Source organism: Schistocerca nitens, chromosome 2, assembly GCF_023898315.1.
Source record: "Schistocerca nitens isolate TAMUIC-IGC-003100 chromosome 2, iqSchNite1.1, whole genome shotgun sequence".
Taxonomy (NCBI): domain Eukaryota; kingdom Metazoa; phylum Arthropoda; class Insecta; order Orthoptera; family Acrididae; genus Schistocerca; species Schistocerca nitens.
In genome coordinates, this window is record NC_064615.1 from 875,739,976 (window position 1) to 875,748,197 (window position 8,222).

Genomic DNA, 8,222 nt, shown 5'->3' on the forward strand with positions numbered 1-8,222 from the left:
TATGACGTATGTATCCAAAAATCTGTCAGAGAACCAGATATACACAAAAACCTATGTCACAACATACCCAGAAAGATAGAAATAGTACGCCACAAGATAATATTCGGATAAGGTGGACAAAATGAAAACGTGAACGTCTTCATATATCATATAATCAATATTAAATCGTTCCACTAGAACGTATACGGTGAATATAGTAAAGATAATTACCTATCTCGTATAATATCAGAAACATACGTAAATATCTACAAGTCACGTAGCAAATACAAAATGTTAAGGTGGGAAATAACAAGACAGTAACGAAGGCAAAGAATTTATTGTTTATTTATTTATTTCTTTATTTATTGTTCCGTGGGACCAAATTAAGAAGAAGTTTCCATGGTCATGGAACGAGTCAATACATGAAATTATAACACGATAGTAGAAACAGATAAAATGAAATATAAGAAACATATTCAGGCGACAAGTCGTAAGTTTAAATAAAGAAAATCAACAATGTAACACGGGAATTTGCTTAATTTTTCAGCTCTTCCAGGAGCTCCTCGACAGAATAGAAGGAGTGAGCCATGAGGAAACTCCTCAGTTTAGACTTAAAAGTGTTTGGGCTACTGCTAAGATTTTTGAGTTCTTGTGGTATCTTATTGAAAATGGATGCAGCAGAATACTGCACTCCTTTCTGCACAAGTGTCAAGGAAGTGCATTCCACATGCAGATTTGATTTCTGCCTAGTATTAACTGAGTGAAAGCTGCTAACTCTTGAGAATAAGTTAATATTGCTAACAACAAACGACATTAAATAAAATATATACTGTGAGGGCAATGTCAGAATTCCCAGACTATTGAATAGGGGTCGACAAGAGGTTCTCGAACTTACACCACAGTGCCCTTTTTGAATCAGAATTATTACCCCAAAAAATAATACCATACGACATAAGGGTATGAAAATATGCGAAGTAGACTAGTTTTCGTGTTAAGCTGTCACTTATTTCAGATACTGTTCTAATGGTAAATAAAGCAGCATTTAGTTTATGAACAAGATCCTGAACACGGGCTTTCCACAACAGCCTACTATCTATCCGAACGGCTAGGAACTTTAACTGTTCCGTCTCGCTTATAATATGTCCATTCTGTCTGATCAAAATATCGGTTCTTGTTGAATTGTGAGTTAGAAACTGTAAAAACTGAGTCTTACTGTGATTTAGCATCAAATGTGTCTAAAAATGTGTCGGAGAACCAGATACAGAGAAATAACTAAGTCGTAATATACCAAAAAATTTGTATTGAATACGTCAATGGGAATTTCCAGACAAGGTGGACAAAATGAATGTGTGAATGTATCCACATATCATGTAAAAAAAATTACGGTGGTACACCATCAGGGCATATGCTAAGGACAATATAATATACTAAAAACAATATCTATGTCGTATAACATCAGAAATATACGGAATATGGGTAACTGTGTTGTAACCAGGCACAGACATACAAAAATCTTTTCAGCTAAGTTTTCCTACCAGGATCAATATTAAAGACGGAATAGTAAAGTTTCATGCTGAATGCGGTAAACATCTTGAAGGAGCAGCAATCAACCAGTGCCTTGAAACTACTTCTGCTATCATCGATTTCTTTCAGCTACAGGAGCAGCGCCGTACTCTTGACGAAAATCACACATAACAGCGGTAACTGAAATGCATATGAAGAAAAGTCTATTGCTATTTCAACTAGGTGCACACTGGTTAATGAAAGGCGAGCAAACTTAGTGGCACCAGGGAGATCCGTACTGGCAAATATTTAAATTGGCAAGGGAAAGTTTTCGTAAGTTAGAAGTCTTTTGAGATCAGATGAACCTTTTAAGGCCTCTCTGAAGTATACTGCAATAACTTTGAGCTAGCAATAGAGAATATACTGTTCAAAAATCACAAGGTGGTGTGATGTACTTGTAAAAGGCCTGGAGACACAGTAAGATTCCATCCACGTTACATCATGATCACACAGATATTTCGAAATCAGATCCTGGCTTCTAAGGCATACTCAGGACACATCCAGACCAAAATTTAGTAATGATGGAGAGTACTATAACAGAATCATCCGGAAGAATCAATGTGGAAAGAAGAATGCTAAAGTGCTGAGTGGTGTGTGTTTCTCTGAGGCTCGACGTCTGCAAAAAGACATTCATAAAATCGGAAGTTGGAAAGACAAACGTAGGTACGAGGAATGAACCTTCAAAGAAACCTTGGGTAGTTCTTCAATGATAAATGAAAGAAGGAAGCTCAGAAATAACTTTTAGATGTGGACAGGAAAACAGCAATGTAAATCACTTAGAATGAAATACATAGGAAGTTCGGAAATCCAAAGTGAAATGGCTGTAGAGAAATTTGAAGAAATCGAAAAAGAAATCGTCGTCAGAAGGACTGATCCAGCATACAGAAAAATCAAGACAACCTTCAGTAAAGTTAAAAGAGAAGATATCAGTATTAGGAGTGCCGGAGGTGCTGCACTTTTATACGCAGAGGAGAGAGCGGATATGTGGGAATATTACAGTCAATATCTCTGTGACTAGGAGCAACTTTCTGATGCCGTGATACAAGAAGAAATGGGAAGTGATATGGAAGACATAGGGTTCCAGTATTAAAGTTTAGTAGAGCTTTGGAAGATTTAGGATCAAATAAAGCGGTAACCATTTCCGTACCGTCCTCTTAGCAAATGCTTCCCTCCCTTGAACACCACAAATTCTTCTCGTGGGTTCTGAAGCGCTAGGGCCTAGATTAAAGTCGAAGAGTAAACTGTGTCGAAACTGTTTGTTTTATCTACTTCACACACTCTAATGATCAGCCTTGGAAAGGTCCAAAAAGGACTGTTAAATACATACAAATTCCTGTTCGCAACTACCAAACAGAATAAAAGCAAAAGACTAACGAAAAACGAAGTGGTAGTGAGGCCAACCCAATGAAGAGCTAAACAGACTTACGCACCGAGCCAATATTAGATGGAGGGCAATGCAAGAACAAATACCGTCAATGCGTCTGTGACCGTTTTACGAGGTATTTTTGATAATGGGAACCCCTCGTAACATATAGGGACGGGGAAGGGGGGGGGGGGGGGGGCGGAGCGTTCGGGGTTCGAATATTTGATTTGTCTGGCTCTCAGTTTTAATTTACAACAACTGTTCAGAATTGTGATGAGTTTGTGGATACAGTTCTTAGGCTGACTGAAATTTATGTTCTGCATCGGTGTGCCTAAAATCATGTTCGGTACAGTGAAAGAATTTTGGCAGTATCGATTTAATGTAGTAGCATACGTTTATACGTTGTACGTTACAAAAAATGGCTCTGAGCACTATGGGACTTAACATCTATGGTCATCAGTCCCCTAGAACTTAGAACTACTTAAACCTAACTAACCTAAGGACATCACACAACACCCAGCCATCACGAGGCAGAGAAAATCCCTGACCCCGCCGGGAATCGATCCCGGGAACCCGGGCGTGGGAAGCGAGAACGCTACCGCACGACCACGAGATGCGGGCTGTACGTTACACTTACAGGGCTAGCAGTTCGCTTCTTCTGTGAGACTAGCAGCTGTCGAAGTATGCTACGTAACCACAGACTCAATAGTGTTAGAAACACAAGATATTTTTAGCCATTAGCTGATTTTGCGCTGCGATTTTTACCGTAACTGAGAGTGTGTCGAACGCTCGATGATAAGTGGACTTCAGAGACACCTGTACTGTTAAGTACTTGACACATTTTTTCTATTACTTTAAATATACAACGAAGTGTACTTAAATTACATATTTCGAAACGGGAAGTGCTTTAAAACAGAGTAAATACTGTAACTGTTGTAAAGATAGAAATCTACACATATAAAAAATATGGAGTAAAAGCAACCCACTATTATTTTGTCCAACGCAGAAATACTGTTACAGTTGTGATGGCCTTATCGGCAGCAGTAGAAATCACATCGCTCTCCAACAACAGTAACAACTGCAGCAAATCGATGATATCACCGATGGCATCATACTTGCAACCTTTTACTGCTACTTAGGAGTTATGTGCTACTGATAAATTATGGTCGTAGCGCCTATACTGGTGGAGGAGTGAAACAATATGTCAACATATGTCACTGCAGATCTCACGGTGACGTAATGGCGCGTAACTTATGTTGCACAGTCGCTTCGATGACCGTACTTGCATCTTGTGGAAGTGGGCGTCACTAGGGATAAGCGGTAATGTGCACAATCAGTTCTCTGAATCTACAAAAGTCTGTGGGTTGCACAGTTAAAAGGGAACGTAAGAAGACGAACGTTTCCCGATACTTGAGCCTTTTGCGGTTGGTCAGCCAATCTGCCTGATGTGTTGGATATCGAGCCGACAGCGTCTGGCGGACACATGACATCACTTTGTGCAGAACAGGGCAGGCTCGAGCCGTGGGTCGCCGTCATCGTCCATCACTGTCGTGGCTTTTCTGCCGCTGTGCTGCACACGGCCTAGCTGTCGCCTGCCACAATATACTCTGCTGACATCCAGCTGTCCCAACATGCTTCTTAATATTTGTTGAATTCACTGTGGCGCGTAAATGTGTGCTACGGCTCCATAACCGAATTTTATTTAACAGTTAGCTAAAATAAGCGACATTGTCCACGTATTCATTTTATCCGTTTCTACACTGAAGAGACAAAGAAACTGGTACACCTGCCTAATATCGTTTAGGGCCACGCAGAGGTGCCGCAACACGACGAGGCATTCACTCGACTTATGTCTGAAGCAGTGCTGGAGGGAATTGACAGCATGAATCGTGCAGGCCTGTCCATAAATCCGTGAGATTACGAGTGAGTGGAGATCTGTTCTGAACAGCACGTTACAAGACGTTCCAGATACGCTCAATAATGTTCATATCTAGGCACTTTGGAGGTCAGCGGACAGTGTTCCTGGGGCCGCTCTGTAGCAATTCTGTGGGGTGTCGCATTGTCCTGCTGGAACTGCCCAAGTTTTCGGAATGCACAATGGGCATGAATGGATGCACGTGATGAACTGGTTCAAATGGCTCTGAGCACTATGGGACTTAACTTCTGAGGTCATCAGTCCCCTAGAACTTAGAACTACTTAAACCTAACCTAAGGACATATCCATGCTCGAGGCAGGATTCGCACCTACGACCGTAGCGGTCACGTGGTTCCAGACTGAAGCGCCTAGACCCGCACGGCCACACCGGCCGGCATATATGCAATCAGTGAGTAAATCTACTCGTCAAGTAGAATATATAAACTGTTAATTAGAACGGTTTAAATGTAAGTAAAACATATAAGGTATAGAAAATGAGGCATCGGTTCGCATTCACGGTATTTGATTCAGCTGAAGCGCATAATCCACAGCGGCGAAGTTCGAATACAGACAGAAAAGAATTGGCCGGATACAAGTAGGACTAACGCACCCAGGGTCCCGTACAAACTTAATTTTGTTTATAGATAGTTCATCCACCCTTGTAATCGACAATTACGACGATTTTCGCCTGTTACCGACCGTGACACTGGCAAGTTATCAGTCCCGGCAATTCCAAGACTTCCGAGAATGTTCTAATTTCAAATCTGATGTCAGATAACAAACAAAAAAATATTTTTTTCGTGTTATATAATTACAAATCAACTATTTTCTGTGATGAGCGGTAGCTGTCCAACTCCTCGACGTCTGGACGTGGTTTCACCTTGGTTTGGCCAACTATTGAAGAGACTCACCACAGCAATCCTCAAACACCCGTCAAGTCGTGCAGTTTCAGAAATGCTCGTGCCGACCATCCTGGGCATCAGAATCTGCCTTTGGTGAAACTCAGATAGATCTCGTGCCTTCCCCATTCTACACACGTACAGCACGCTCGCTGATACTAGATGCAGCCTGAGTATGTGTGTGTGTGTGTGTGTGTGTGTGTGTGTGTGTGTGTGTGTGTGTGTGTGTGTGTGTGTGTGTGTGTCTGACTAACACTCATTCCTAGCCAGGTCACACTGCTATCACCTGGAAGGGTTTATATCGATAGTAGGTCGGTGGTCAAAGCATTGTGGTTGATCAATGTGGTTTCTGATGAGTGAGTTTGCGAGTGTCAAAATATGTAACATAAATGGCCATACCTTCTGACTGCATTGAATTTGAAGCTTCAATGTTTTACACAGCCAGGGGTCCATATATCTTAGTAAATTTCAACTTGATTCGTCTACCAGTTAGTGAGAAAATGGTTTTATAACAGTCGAGCAGAGAGCCAGATGGACAAAAAAGTGCTTCTGCAAGGGTTCCGTTTTTTTACCGATTGAGGTACGGAACTCTAAAAAGTGTGTACTCGATAAGAGAAACTTTCACTGCGACCTGGATTTTTCTCTTCCCATCGTGACATTATTTAGAAATGTGTTTTGGGTTCTGGTGATGAATTTTTAGACTGTCATTGGGAGCACAAGAAACAGACTCACTTTGTTTCCGCCGTGGAGTATCGCCTACTGAAAATAATTTCGTTATCACTGTTGTCCAGGAAACAATACTGCAATAAAATCGCTAGCAGCTTGTCCTGCAGTCCTCAATCCTACCTCGTCGTTGGGTTTAGCGGGTTCTCGCGGACTCCTCATTTGTTCGCCACACTTTCTTGTAATTCATAGGCGCCGCTGAGGGTGGCTCTCGACAAGTCAGAGATAACCGTGACGCCGGCGACACGATCTCATCCGCCCAGGAGAACTAACCACCACTATTCATCCTTCACATGCCGATCAAGTTCTAGCGTAAACAGGAAACCGGAAACAGGATGTCAAAGGTCTATTCCCGCATCGGACACGCTGCCTCTGCCTCACTGTGACATCAGTGGCAACGGCAGTGTAGCAGTGTGTATGGCTTGGCACGGAAATGCAGTGCGTTTCAAAAAGAATGTACGTATTTCGAACGCATATATTTATTAAACTGTAAGACATAAAACTATGAAGCCTGGGCAACATATTTACCAATCTCTCATGTTTAGATTACAGGTATTCAATATGTCCTCGAGCAATGACACGAACAGCATCACATTGACACTCCCTTACGATGGAAAGCATGTCCACCGTCATTGATGTTATGGCAACTCCTCTAGCTTCTGTGGCAGTGCTGATGCGTAAACATTGTCCTTAATGAAGCCCTGCAGGTCAAATAAATGTCGTGTGACTAGGGCCTCCCGACGGGTAGACAGTTCGCCGGGTGCAAGTCTTTCGATTTGGCGCCACTTCGGCGACTTGCGTGTCGATGGGGATGAAATGATGATGATTAGGATAACACAACACCCAGTCCCTGAGCGGAGAAAATCTCCGACCCAGCCGGGAATCGAACCCGGGCTCTTAGGATTGACATTCTGTCGCGCTGACCATTCAGCTGCCGGGAGCGGACACCCTGCAGGTAGAAGTCACATGGTGTCAAATTCTGTGACCGTGCAGCCCATCTGAGAAGTGCTAAGTCGCCGGCTGTTTGACGACAAATCCAATGGCTCTGTAGAGTTTCATTAAGACATCCACGTATTTGCGGACTGCATTGAGTGGGTGCCCCATCTTGGCTAAAAAATGTTGTCCCCCTACACCTCTGAAACAATGAATTTTGTAATATAGCAAGATACTGTTGGGCGTTAACTGTGTTTCCAACAAAGAAGAATGGGCAGTAAACAAATTAGTGGGATGTCGCACAAAATACGTTGACTTTGGGTGAATCACGTACATGTATCAGTGTGTGCACGTGGCTTCTGTAGCCCCAAATTCGAACACTGCGACTGTTTACTTTCCACACTAAGGTGCAAAGTCGCCTTATCACTGAACACGATGCGTTGTGCGAAAGTGATATCTGAAATCTGGTTTCGCAGGACAAAGCGGATCAGGATGTGCAAAGGGGCCAAAATCAGTTACTGTTAGTTACTCAAGAACACACAACTTTATTCCTCGAAAACCAATGCACAGTTTTCTCTTAAAAAACAACCAGGATCAATTCATGACTGACGGACCAAGTAACTTCTCAATAATAAGGCTTAAATAATTCCTTTTAAAACACAAGTATTTAGAGAAACGGCTGAAGGTTTCACTTAAGTAAAATTAAAAATCCTTAAATAATTCCTTTTAAGGCACAAGAATATAGACAATGGCTAAATGCCTTACTTAAATAAAATTAAAATATCTTCTCGGCTGAAGACCCAAACAATTTTTCAGATCAGCAAAGGAAATCCTTAAAAGGCAAGCA